Here is a 5,191-nt window from a genome sequence, read left to right on the forward strand (position 1 = left end):
AGGGATAAGTCTCCTCGCCCAATCGGAGAATAAGTCGTTCCTCACCCAAATTTGACGAATCCTGCGTCTCGTCCAAATCTACCACTTCTCATCCAAATAGTAGGAATACTCATCGTTGGGCCTAGATCTTTCTACATCACTATTTTAATCTAAAACCTTGTTTATTTTTTTCAGCAATAGCTCATGTGGCATGCATTTATTGAAAGGGAGAAGTTAGGGACCAGATGTGGAGAATAAGAGGGATTTACACCCTTCAATCACATCTGCACATGTTTTCATTTCAAGAGAGGAAGAATGGAACTACACACAGGAAAGCAAATCTTATACAAACACTCTCCCCTCAAACACTTTGTACACAAGAAACTGACAACTTAGATTTGATTAAACATGGTTTCCAATACACAAAGGCACGCATACAGTCACTTCCGACTTCTATGTTTATTTTACAAGCCATAATTGTTAGCGAAAAAATTGAAAAAAATCTCAGTGACACAATATGGGAGATGACCCTTAAAGCTTCAACCTGGCAATTCAATGGCATTGAAGTCTAGTTTCAACCAGAAAATAGAATGCTTGGAATGGGTCGATGGGGAGATTGCGATGGGGAGAAAGAGATAGCAGCGACTGGGGATGGTGTTTGTAACTTTGTATGAGATTTGCTTCCCTATGTGCGGTTTCATTCTTCCCCTCTTGAAATGCAGGCATGTTGAAATGTGATTGAAGGGTATAAATCTCCCTTATTCACCACAACCGATTTGAAGTTAAACCTTATTGAAATTATGTTCATCTGTCCATCATCTTAGAGAAAACTTTCTATCCTTTTTGTCAATCAACCTTATCAAATAGGATGAAGCATTTCTAGAACTTTTCTTCCTCTCCTTTCACCTTCATCTACTCTATTTTTGTTACCTAGTTTTTCCTCTCTCTTTTTGTTTCCTCTTTTTCTCCAAGTCAAAATATGTCAAACATACGGCTTCAAAGCACATCATAGCCACACACACCACATCATGACACTCTTTAAATAGTCATTTCATTGTAGTCAGCACAACTCAAGTCTCCCACTTCTAGTTGAGATAAGCTCTAATACAATTTTAACACCCAAAGAAAGGCCCAAGCAACATTTGGTTTCATACTCAAAAAGAACTAGTCAATAGTACAATTGAAGCTTATTGGAACCATTACAAAAGCAAGAACTTTACCATCCAAAAAAATGTTGGATCTCATTCACTACTTACGCTCACAAGTCTATATAAGGTATCACACTATGTCCCCCATCCTCGACCCCAATCTTAGGACCACGATGTCGGGATGTTGGCCGCTTAAGTTATATACCCCTAGCATATTGTGACAATAAGTATGTGCTCACGTGCTCAATAAAAGTGTACATTTAATTCTTAGAAGGAAAAAAAATAGTCGTAAGGTCTAAATAATAGTAAAGTGTAGCTTGCATAGTGAGACGAAATGAGACGATTTTAGTTGAAAGTTAAATAAAATATTGTTAGAATATTATTTTTCAATATTATTATCGATTTGGGATTTGAAAAAATTGAATTGTTTATTATATTTTGTGTGAAAATTTGAGAAAATCATAATGATGAGATGAGATAAGATGAAACTGTTTCTGTATCCAAACTAAGCCTAATAGAAAATTTAATACAGCACAACCTAAATATTATTCATAAGCCATATGTTTCTAAACATAAGTTAAAGAAATATTACAACCATTCGGTCTTCTAATAAAATTCAAATACAACAACTTAAAAAATGAGGAAAGCCCAGTCCTCAATCCTCTAGCAGTGCCAAATCTCCATGCTCATAACCACCACCAGACTCTTCCTCTACATCAAAATCTATGATTTTGAGAAATGAGACTATAGTGGAAGTACTATGGTGAGATTTCGCAAAATCTCTATAAGTAGAACTAACACTAACACTAACACTAAAAAGTGTATGCTAGTAGAAATAAAAATTATGCAAATCAAAAGTACAATGAAAGATAATGATTGACATTTCACATTTAATTAAAACAAGCATAACCCGAACAACAATCCACTCACCCAAAAGTTTAACACTTAACAAAACTCAAGTACACAACACAATTTCCATGCAAAATGGAACACACCCAACAATCATGTTTTTCAAAATATTCATTTTATTCATGCATGCACCATTTTTTTCAAAAATTATTCATGTGCGTTGTCCTTGACCACAATGTCCTCTAGCCTCCGCACTTAGAAATGCTACAGCTTCACCCTAAGAGTGTTATCGTCTTGCCCTAGCCCATTGATGCCCAACAACAACCCAAAAGATATCATTCAGTATTATATGCTCCCGAGTAACCAGAAGAGCTCCATCGAGAAAATGTCTCATCTTTGGTTGGGATCGTGATCCTCACACACCCACGTAAAGCGAATTAACCCAGAAAATCCAACAATATCTCATAATCCAAATTACATTCATAAATCACAATCCAATGGCAAAACAAAATGCAACAAATGATTTACATATCATACACAGCCAAATAATAAGAAGTTCACCAATAGTTCTAAAATATAAAACAAACCAATAAAAAAATATTTAGCAAATAATTACATAATCACAAATATTGCACGTGTGAAAATTTCAAGTAAGCACTCACAAGCTGTAATTCAGGAAAAGAGCAGAAATTTCCAACATACATTCACAAGCTGTGGATTAATGCAAAAATGGAAAGTTCCAACGCCCCTTACAACTAGAAGATAGAGTGAATGAGGGTAAAATCCCCACATTGTAACTTAATAATAACAATAATTATAACAAGAGATAAAGTAGTAAAAATAAATCAGAAGACTAGTCGGACAAACCGAATCAGTAGGTTTGGTCCAGTTCGTAGCCGGTTCAGTCTGATTCCTGTTTCTAAAAGTAGAAACCAGTTGGAAACCAATTGGAAACTAGTTTGGTACCCGTTTTCACATTTTGAAAATCAGTTTGAACCGAACCAGATTGGTTTATATATGTTATTATATAAACTATTTTTTTATATTATATTATATATATAATATGCTAAATTGCTAATAAATATGTAAATATCATATTATTACAAACATACATAATTCATAAAATCAAAAAAATTGGATTGAAACTAGAAGTTTTGATTTCGGAGGTGAATCAGTCAGTTTCAGCTCTTGAATTTCCAAAACTAGTGTATACCGGTTTGGTTCTAAAAAATATTCATGACGGACCAATTACACCCCTAACGAGTGGTTTACAACACTACTTTTGCTACAAAAATAAACAATTGGAAAGCAAGTGCAGGTTCTACCAGAAAATCACACAAAGTTCCTAACACTTCATAGGGTACTCAACCACAACACAAAACTACACAAATCATTCCAACACTTCACAAGGCTTTTGGCCATAACACAACACTACATAGATCATCCCAACACTTCATAGGACAATCAGCCACATCACACGCAATAGAACATCAACAAGAAGTTTACAATTCATCGCAACTCACAAAACCAACAACACCATCTCATAAGCATAGTCAGGGAATCAATTACCACATAAAGGGGAAAATCTATGGATGATCACAGGCTTCCTAAGCTCTGTTGCTTCCCATTGTTATTCCTATCAACTGGGAGGCACAATGGTCTCTTAGGTGGGTGTAGGTGGTGTCTTAGACAGTGAGGGAAAGAATGTGTGTGTGTGTGTGTTGGGGGGGGGGAGGGGGCAGATATATATATATATATATATATATAGAGAGAGAGAGAGAGAGAGAGAGAGAGAGAGAGAGAGAGAGAGAGAGAGAGAGAGAGAGAGGGCTCATTGCTGCAACATCAAATGAGAAGGGGAATGAAGGAATGGTAATGGGGTGGCTAGAGTGGCAGTGGTTTCTGTTTCAATATTGAGTAAAGGTTTAAGTGATGGGATATTTGGTAACGTGGGTGGGTGTGATTGATGAAAGGGCCTTCAGTGCAAATGTAACAGCCCGCTAGAAATTCAATTGTGAAATTTCTATTAACTTTAGGAATCTTGTGAAAACCCCATAAGTTTTCACGAATCCATTAATCGTATAGGTTTTTGTCTAACTACATAGTTAGTGTTATTATTTACTATGGTATTAGAAGTGTGTTTTTGATTATTGGAGATAGTTAAAAGTGTCAAAATGTATTATGGTTTGTGCCATTAGACTCGGAGGGTTATTTAAAGTCTTATGGCGCAATAATATTTTTTTTCATATTTTCGGACAAAACGTCTTTTCAAAACTGTAAATATTATTGGATAAAAAGAAATATCTTGAGGTAATTTTTGTGAATATTATTGGGTAAAAATATTTTGAGTTGATATTTATAGATATTATTAGATAAAAATATCTTAAGTTGATTTTTTGTAGATATTATTGGATAGAATATTATGAGATAATCTTTTATTGATATTTTGGGTAGGAGAAAACTACACTCAACTCTCAACTCCAGTCTTATCATCTTCCTTATCTCGTCCATAAGTAGCTCCAGCCATCACCTACAAACTTATCTTCATTTACACGTTCCTTTAAAATAATATCAAATACTTTCTCTCAGACAGTTTTTAGGAGTTCTTTTGCATGCCCATTTTGAAACTTTTGTAAGTGTTTTATCATAAAGTATCCTTCATGTAACTTGTTCCTTTTTGAGTCTAGTTTACATGGATATATTATTTGTCTCATTTGAAGATTATTTGGTCAGTCAAATATTATATAAACTATAGAAAGGTCATTATGGGAGATAAACTGGAGAATACGTTATAGTTTGGAGTTTTTGACCAAGTTAATAGATAGATATTGGTCTGAAAATTTTATGGAGTATTGTTAACATGTATATGTGACTATTGGTTGAGAATTTTTGCATGATTAAAGGTTTTGATGAAATATTTTCTTAGATTTAGAAACTTAGAAACTGGAAGAAGAAAAACAGTTTCTATTTTGAGAAAGTTTAACTCTTTGGTGGTCTAAACCTATTCTAATGACTTTAATAATTTTATTGAAGGATCCTAAGCATCTTATATACATGTTATATTATTATTTTGAAAATATTTGATGTTAGTTTCAAAGATATGAAATTTTATGCAAAGAGATATTTAGATAGGCCAAAGTGTGGATATTCTTGGCTAAATTTATGTTTTGTGATCTTCAATTAGAAGCTTATATATGTTTTAGGACATCTTTTTA

The sequence above is a fragment of the Carya illinoinensis genome, chromosome 4, assembly GCF_018687715.1.
Source record: "Carya illinoinensis cultivar Pawnee chromosome 4, C.illinoinensisPawnee_v1, whole genome shotgun sequence".
NCBI classification, from domain to species: domain Eukaryota; kingdom Viridiplantae; phylum Streptophyta; class Magnoliopsida; order Fagales; family Juglandaceae; genus Carya; species Carya illinoinensis.